Here is a 9,453-nt window from a genome sequence, read left to right as displayed (position 1 = left end):
CTAAGTTTTAAAAATCCTACCGAGTGGTGAGCGATCCTCCCACTCGGAGGCTTAGCTGCAGTCCAAGTACTCGCCTAAGTTTTATAAATCCTACCAAGTGGTGAGCGATCCTCCCACTCGGAGGCTTAGCTGCAGTCCAAGTACTCGCCTAAGTTTTAAAAATCCTACCGAGTGGTGAGCGATCCTCCCACTTGGAGGCTTAGCTGCAGTCCAAGTACTCGCCTAAGTTTTAAAAATCCTACCGAGTGGCGAGCGATCCTCCCACTCGGAGGCTTAGCTGCAGTCCAAGTACTTGCCTAAGTTTAAAATTCTACCGAGTGGTGAGCGATCCTCCCACTCGGGGACTTAGCTGCAGTCCAAGTACTCGCCTAAGTATTCTCCACCTCAGAGCTGCATTTCAAGCACAAAGAATATTCCGAGCAAAAAACAAAATCCAGTTGAAAGCAAACACCAGCATATTCAGAAATATGTTGGAAATATGCCCTAGAGGCAATAATAAATTAGTTATTATTATATATTTCATTCTTCATGATAATCATTTATTATCCATGCTAGAATTGTATCAATAGGAAACTCAGATACATGTGTGGATACTAGATAACACCATGTCCCTAGTAAGCCTCTAGTTGACTAGCTCGTTGATCAATAGATGGTTACGGTTTCCTGACCATGGACATTGGATGTCGTTGATAACGGGATCACATCATTAGGAGAATGATGTGATGGACAAGACCCAATCCTAAGCCTAGCACAAGATCGTGTAGTTCGTATGCTAAAGCTTTTCTAATGTCAAGTATCATTTCCTTAGACCATGAGATTGTGCAACTCCCGGATACCATAGGAGTGCTTTGGGTGTGCCAAACATCACAATGTAACTGGGTGGCTATAAAGGTCCACTACGGGTATCTCCGAAAGTGTCTGTTGGGTTGGCATGAATCGAGACTGGGATTTGTCACTCCGTGTAAACGGAGAGGTATCTCTAGGCCCACTCGGTAGGACATCATCATAATGTGCACAATGTGACCAAGAGTTGATCACGGGATGATGTGTTACGGAACGAGTAAAGAGACTTGCCGGTAACGAGATTGAACAAGGTATCGGGATACCGACGATCGAATCTCGGGCAAGTATCGTACCCATAGACAAAGGGAATTGTATACGGGATTGATTGAATCCTTGACATCGTGGTTCATCTGATGAGATCATCGTGGAGCATGTGGGAGCCAACATGGGTATCCAGATCCCGCTGTTGGTTATTGACCGGAGATTTGTCTCGGCCATGTCTGCATGACTCCCGAGCCCGTAGGGTCTACACACTTAAGGTTCGATAATGCTAGGGTTATAGGGAAAGTATGTATGCGGTTACCGAATGTGGTTCAGAGTCCCGGATGAGATCCCGGACATCAGGAGGAGTTCCGGAATGGTCCGGAGGTAAAGATTTATATATGGGAAGTCCCGTTTTGGTCACCGGAAAAGTTTTGGGTGTTATCGGTAACGTACCGGGACCACCGGGAGGGTCCCGGGGGTCCACCAGGTGGGGCCACCAGCCCCGGAGGCCTACATGGGCCAATAGTGGAAAGGGACCAGCCCCTAGGTGGGCTGGGGCGCCTCCCACCAAGGCCCAAGGCGCCTCCAAAAGGGGAAGGGGGTAAACCCTAGGGCAGATGGGCCCTAAGGCCCACCCCAGGTGCGCCTCCCCCTCTCCCCCTTGTGGCCGCCACCCTAGATGGTATCTAGGGCTGCCGCACCCCTTGGGGTGGGAATCCCTAGAGGGGGCGCAGCCCCCTCCCCTTCCCCTATATATACTTGAGGTATGGGGGCTGCCCAACATAGGATTTGATCTCTCTCTTGGCGCAGCCCTACCTCCCTCCCTCCTTGTCTCTCGTAGTGCTTGGCGAAGCCCTGCTGGAGTCCCGCGCTCCTCCACCACCACCACGCCGTCGTGCTACTGCTGGACGGAGTCTTCGCCAACCTCTCCTTCTCCCCTTGCTAGATCAAGGCGTAGGAGACGTCACCGGCTGCACGTGTGTTGAATGCGGAGGCGCCGCTGTTCGGCGCTTAGATCGGAATCCTCCACGATCTGAATCGCTACGAGCACGACTCCTTCATCCCCGTTCTTGCAACGCTTCCGCTTAGCGATCTACAAGGGTATGTAGATGCTCTCCCCTTCCCTCGTTGCTAGATTACTCCATAGATTGATCTTGGTGATGCGTAGAAAATTTTAAATTTCTGCTACGATCCCCAACAGTGGTATCAGAGCCAGGTTTATGCGTATTTTCTATGCATGAGTAGAACACAAGTTGTTGTGGGCGTCGATTTTCTCAATTTACTTGCCGTTACTAGTCTTATCTTGATTCGGCGACATCGTGGGATGAAGCGGCCCGGACCGACCTTACACGTACTCTTACGTGAGACAGGTTCCACCGACTGACATGCACTAGTTGCATAAGGTGGTTAGCGGGTGCCTGTCTCTCCCACTTTAGTCGGATCGGATTCGATGAAAAGGGTCCTTATGAAGGGTAAATAGAAATTGGCATATCACGTTGTGGTTTTGGCGTAGGTAAGAAACGTTCTTGCTAGAAACCTATAGCAGCCACGTAAAAATTTGCAACAACAATTAGAGGACGTCTAACTTGTTTATGCAACATATGCCTTGTGATGTGATATGGCCAAAAGGATGTGATGAATGATATATGTGATGTATGAGATTGATCATGTTCTTGTAATAGGAATCACGACTTGCATGTCGATGAGTATGACAACTGGCAGGAGCCATAGGAGTTGTCTTAATTTATTTATGACCTGCGTGTCAACTTAAACATCATGTAATTACTTTACTTTATTGCTAAACCGTTAGCCATAGTAGTAGAAGTAATAGTTGACGAGACGACTTCATGAAGACACGATGATGGATATCATGATGATGGAGATCATGGTGTCATGCAAGTGACGATGATGATCATGGCGCCCCGAAGATGGAGATCAAAAGGAGCAAAATGATATTGGCCATATCATGTCACTATTTGATTGCATGTGATGTTTATCATGTTTTACATCTTATTTGCTTAGAACGATGGTAGCTTAAATAAGATGATCCCTCGCAATAATTTCAAGAAAGTGTTCCCCCTAACTGTGCACCGTTGCAAAGGTTCGTTGTTTCGAAGCACCACGTGATGATCAGGTGTGGTAGATTCTAACGTTCGAATACAACGGGTGTAAGCCAGATTTACACATGCAATACACTTAGGTTGACTTGACGAGCCTAGCATGTACAGACATGGCCTCGGAACACGGAAGACCAAAAGGTCGAACATGAGTCGTATAGAAGATACGATCAACATGAAGATGTTCACCGATGATGACTAGTCTGTCTCACATGATGATCGGACACGACCTAGTTGACTCGGATCATGTATCACTTAGATGACTAGAGGGATGTCTATCTGAGTGGGAGTTCATTAAATAATTTGATTAGATGAACTTAATTATCATGAACATAGTCTAAATTGTCTTTGCAAATATGTTGTAGATAAATAGCTCACGTTGTAGCTCCCTGTTTCAATACGTTCCTAGAGAAAGACTAAGTTGAAAGATATTGTAAGCAATGATGTGGACTGGGTCCGTAGTCCGAGGAGTATCCTCACTGCTACACAGAAGGCTTACGTCTTTGATGAACCGCTCGATGTGCAAACCCCTACAACATCGTCTGTGGATGTTGTGAACACCTGACAGACACATCCTGATGACTACTTAATAGTTTAGTGCACCATACTTTACGGCTTAGAATCGGGATTCCAATGACATTTTGAACGCCATAAGACATATGAGATGTTCCAAGAGCTGAAATTGGGATTTCAGGCTCATGCCCGTGTTGAGAGGTATGAGACCTCTGACAAGTTCTTTTGCCAACAAGATGGAGGAGAATAGCTCAGCTAGTGGGCATGTGCTCAGAGTGTCTGGGTGCTACAATCATTTAAATCAAGTGGGAGTTAAACTTCCAGATAAGATAGTGATTGATAGAGTTCTCTAGCCACTATCACTAAGCTACTAGATCTTTGTGATGAACTATGACATGCAAGGGATGGAGTTGATCCCAGAGCTGTTCGCGGTGCTTAAGACCGCAAAAGGTAGAAATCAAGAAGGAGCATCAAGTGTTGATGGTTTAACAAGACCACTGGTTTCAAGAAGGGAAAGGGCTAGAAGGGAAACTTCATGGATGGCAAACCAGTTGCCGCTCCAGTGAAGGAACCCAAGGTTGAACCCAAACCCAAGACTAAGTGCTTCTATTGTAAGGGGAACGGTCACTGGTAGCGGAATTACCCCAAATGCATGGTAGATAAGAAGGCTGGCAACTTCAACAAAGTATATACGTGTTATTAATGTGTACCTCACTAGTACTCCTGGTAGCACCTGGGTATTGGATACCGGTTCAGTTGCTATTATTGGTGACTTGAAGCAAAAGCTACAGACTAAACGAAGACTGGCTAAGGGCAAGGTGACGATGTGTGTTGGAAGTGTTTCCTAAGTTGATGAGATCACCATCGCACGCTCCATCTGCCTTCGGGATTACTATTGAACCTAGATAAATGTTATCATGAGTCTACGTTGAGCATGAATATGATTAGATCATGTTCATTGCAATATGGTTATTCATTTAAGTTAGAGAATAATGGTTATTCTGTTTACATGAATAATACCTTTCATGGTCATGCACCCTATGTGAATGGTTCAGTAAATCTCGGTCGTGGTAATACACATGTTCACGCCAAAAGATGTAGATAGTACCACTTTCTTGTGGCACTACCGCTTAGGTCATATTGGCGTAAGATGCATGAAGAAACTCCATGTCGATGGATGTTTGGAGTCACTTGATTTTGAATCACTTGACACATGCGAGCCATGCCTCATGGGCAGGATGACTAAGACCCCGTTTTCAGGTACAATGAAACGGGCAAGTGACTTGTTGGAAATCATACATGCTGATGCATGTGATCCAATGAGAATTGAAGCGTGCGGTGGATATTGCTATTTTCTCATCTTCACTGATGATTTGAGTAGATATAGGTATATTTACTTAATGAAGCACAAGTCTGAAACATTTGAAAAGTTCAAGCGATTTCAGAGTGAAGTTAAGAACCATCATAACAAGAAGATCAAATTCCTATGATCTGATCGATGAGAATTTCTGAGTTATGAGTTTGGCAATAACTTAAGACATTGTGGAATTGTTTCACAGTTGAAGCCACCTGGAACACCACAGGGTAATGGTGTGTCCGGACGTCGTAATCGAACCTTATGAGATATGGTACAATCTATGATGTCTCTTACCGATCTACCGTTTTCATTTTGAGGATATGCGTTAGAGATAGATGCATTCACTTTAGATAGGACACCATCTAAGTCCGTTGAGACGACGTCGTGTGAACATTGGTTCGGCAAGAAACCAAATTTGTCGTTTCTTAATGTTTGGGGCTACGATGCTTAAGGCTTCAGCCGGAGAAGCTCGAACCCATAGCGGACAAACACATCTTCATAGGATACCCAAAGGTGACAGTTGGGTACACCTTCTATCTCAGATCCGAGGGCAAATTGTTTGTCGCTAAGAATGGGTCCTTTCTCGAGAAGGAGTTTCTCTCGAAAGAATTGAGTGGGAGGAAGATAGAACTTGACAAGGTTGTTGAACCTTTATTTCAACCAAAGAGTGATGCAACACAGAAAGATGTTTTCTATGGCGCCTACGTCTGTTGAAGAGGAAGTTAATGATAGTGATCATGAAGCTTCGGATCAAGTTTCTATCAAACCTCGTAGGTCGACAAGGATATGTACTACTCCTGAGTGGTACGGTAATCCTGTCTTAGATATCATGTTGTTAGACAACAATGAACCTACGAGCTATGGAGAAGCAATGGTGGGCCCGTATTCCGACAAATGGTTAGAAGCCATGAAATCCGAGATAGGATCCATGTATCAGAACAAAGTATGGACTTTGGTGGACTTGCCTGATGATCGGCAAGCCATTGAGATAAATGGATCTTTAAGAAGAAGACGGACGTGGGCGGTAATGTTATCGTCTATGAAGCTCGACTTGTGGGAAAGAGTCTTTTCACAAGTTCAAGGAGTTGACTACGATGAGAATTTCTCACCCGCAGCGATGCTTAAGTCCGTCGGAATCATGTTAGCATTAGCTGTATTTTTCGATTATGAAATCTGACAGATGGATGTCAAAAACAAGTTTTCTTACCAGTTTTCGTAAGAAAGAGTTGTATGTGATACAATCAAAGTTTTGTCGATCCTAAGGATGCTAAAAGGTATGCTGGCTCCAGCGATCGTTCTATGGACTAGAGCAAGCATCTCGGAGTCAGAATATATGCTTTGATGGAGTGATCAAAGCTTTTAGGTTTATACAATGTTTGCTAGAAACTTGTATTTACAAGAAAGTGAGTGGGAGCACTACAACATTTCTGATAAGTATATGTGGATGACATATTGTTGATCCGAAATAATGTAGAATTTCTGGAAAGCATAAACGGTTGTTTGAAGAGTGTTTTTCAAAGGAAGACCTGGATAAAGCTGCTTACATATTGGGCATCAAGATCTATAGAGATAGATCAATACGCCTGATGATACTTTCAAAGAACACACACATTGACATGATTTTGAAGGAGTTCAAAATAGATCAGTCAAAGAAGGGGTTCTTACCTGAGTTGTAAGGTGTGAAGTTGAGTAAGACTCAAAGCTTGACCACGGCAGAAGAAAGAGGAAGGACGAAGGTTGTCGCCTATGCTTTTGTCGTAGGCTCTATATGGTATGCCATGCTGAGTACCGCACCTGATGTGTGCCTTGCCACATGTCTAGCAAGAGGGTAGAAAGGTGATCTAGGAGTGGATCACCAGATAGCAGTCAAAATTATCCTTAGAGGAATAAGGAAATGTTTCTCGGATATGAAGGTGATAAAGAGTTCGACGTAAAGAGTTACGTCGATGCAAGCTTAACACCTATCCGGATAGCTCTGAGTAGAGATACCGGATACGTATAATGGAGCAACAATTTGGAATATCTCTAAGTGGAACGTGGTAGCAGCATCTACGATATGACATAAAGTTTTGCGAAATACATAGGGATCTGAATATGGCAGACCCGTTGACTACAACCCTCTCACAAGCATAACATGATCAAACCCAGAACTCATTGAGTGTTAATCACATAGTGATGTGAACTAGATTATTGAGTCTAGTAAACTCTTTGGATGTTGGTCACATGGCGATGTGACCTGTGAGTGTTAATCACATGGCGATATGAACTGGATTATTGACTCTAGTGCAAGTGGGAGACTGTTGGAAATATGCCCTAGAGGCAATAATAAATTAGTTATTATTATATATTTAATTGTTCATGATAATCGTTTATTATCCATGCTAGAATTGTATTGATAGGAAACTCAGATACATGTGTGGATACATAGACAACACCATGTCCCTAGTAAGCCTCTAGTTGACTAGCTCGTTGATCAATAGATGGTTACGGTTTCCTGACCATGGACATTGGATGTTGTTGATAACGGGATCACATCATTAGGAGAATGATGTGATGGACAAGACCCAATCCTAAGCCTAGCACAAGATCGTGTAGTTCGTATGCTAAAGCTTTTCCAATGTCAAGTATCATTTCCTTAGACCATGAGATTGTGCAACTCCCGAATACCGTAGGAGTGCTTTGGGTGTGCCAAACGTCACAACGTAACTGGGCGGCTATAAAGGTGCACTACGGGTATCTCCGAAAGTGTCTGTTGGGTTGGCACGAATCGAGACTGGGATTTATCACTCCGTGTAAACGGGGAGGTATCTCTGGGCCCACTCGGTAGGACATCATCATAATGTGCACAATGTGACCAAGGAGTTGATCACGGGATGATGTGTTACAGAAAGAGTAAAGAGACTTGCCGGTAACGAGATTGAACAAGGTATCGGGATACCGACGATCGAATCTCGGGCAAGTATCATACTGATAGACAAAGGGAATTGTATACGGGATTGATTGAATCCTTGACATCGTGGTTCATCCGATGAGATCATCATGGAGCATGTGGGAGCCAACATGGGTATCCAGATCCCGCTGTTGGTTATTGACCGGAGAGTTGTCTCGGCCATGTCTGCATGACTCCCGAGCCCGTAGGGTCTACACACTTAAGGTTCGATGACACTAGGGTTATAGGGAAAGTATATACGCGGTTAACGAATGTTGTTCGGAGTCTCGGATGAGATCCGGGACGTCATGAGGAGTTCCGGAATGGTCCGGAGGTAAAGGTTTATATACGGGAAGTCCCGTTTTGGTCACCGGAAAAGTTTCGGGTGCTATCGGTAACGTACCGGGACCACCGGGAGGGTCCCGGGGGTCCACTAGGTGGGGCCACCAGCCCCGGAGGCCTACATGGGCCAATAGTGGGAAGGGACCAGCCCCTAGGTGGGCTAGGGCGCCTCCCACCAAGGCCCAAGGAGCCTCCAAGAGGGGAAGGGGGCAAACCCTAGGGCAGATGGGCCCTAAGGCCCACCCCAGGTGCGCCTCCCTCTCTCCCCCTTGTGGCCGCCACCCTAGATGGGATCTAGGGCTGCCGCACCACTTGGGGTGGGAACCCTAGAGGGGGCACATCCCCCTCCCCTTCCCCTATATATACTTGAGGTATGGGGGCTGCCCAACATACGATTTGATCTCTCTCTTGGCGCAGCCCTACCTCTCTTCCTCCTCGTCTCTCGTAGTGCTTGGCGAAGCCCTGCTGGAGTGCCGCGCTCCTCCACCACCACCACGCCGTTGTGCTATTGCTGGACGGAGTCTTCCCCAACCTCTCCTTCTCCCCTTGCTGGATCAAGGTGTAGGAGACGTCACCGGGCTGCACGTGTGTTGAACGCGGAGGCGCCGTTGTTCGGCGCTTAGATCGGAATCAAGCGCGATCTGAATCGCTACGAGCACAACTCCTTCATCCGCGTTCTTGCAATGCTTCCGCTTAGCAATCTACAAGGGTATGTAGATGCACTCCCCTTCCCTCGTTGCTAGATTACTCCATAGATTGATCTTGGTGATGCGTAGAAAATTTTAAATTTCTGCTACGATCCCCAACAAAATAAACCAAGTTCGGATAAACCCCAAGGTCCCAGACAGCAGATCAAAAATATTCGAGCATCAAGCCTGAAGAAGTTTAACGGTTACACAATCACTCGGCATTCCGAGGCAAATAAAAGTGGAGCATAATGTTTTTCGGTCACGCATCAGGAGAAGGACTGGCTGGGTCGCAGAAACTGTCGAGGTCAATGCTTTCTGCAATGCGAGTGGCAGCGTCAAGGAAGGTGTCCATGAAAGACTGAAACGTATGCTTCCTCGTGTTAGCAACCTTGTGCTCCGCCAGCTTGTCTTCTTTGACATCCTTGCAGTGCACTCGAACCAGAGACAGAGCGACGCCAG

The sequence above is a fragment of the Triticum dicoccoides genome, chromosome 4A (genome assembly GCF_002162155.2).
Source record: "Triticum dicoccoides isolate Atlit2015 ecotype Zavitan chromosome 4A, WEW_v2.0, whole genome shotgun sequence".
In the NCBI taxonomy this organism is placed as follows: domain Eukaryota; kingdom Viridiplantae; phylum Streptophyta; class Magnoliopsida; order Poales; family Poaceae; genus Triticum; species Triticum dicoccoides.
Note: the sequence above shows the minus strand (reverse complement) of the source record.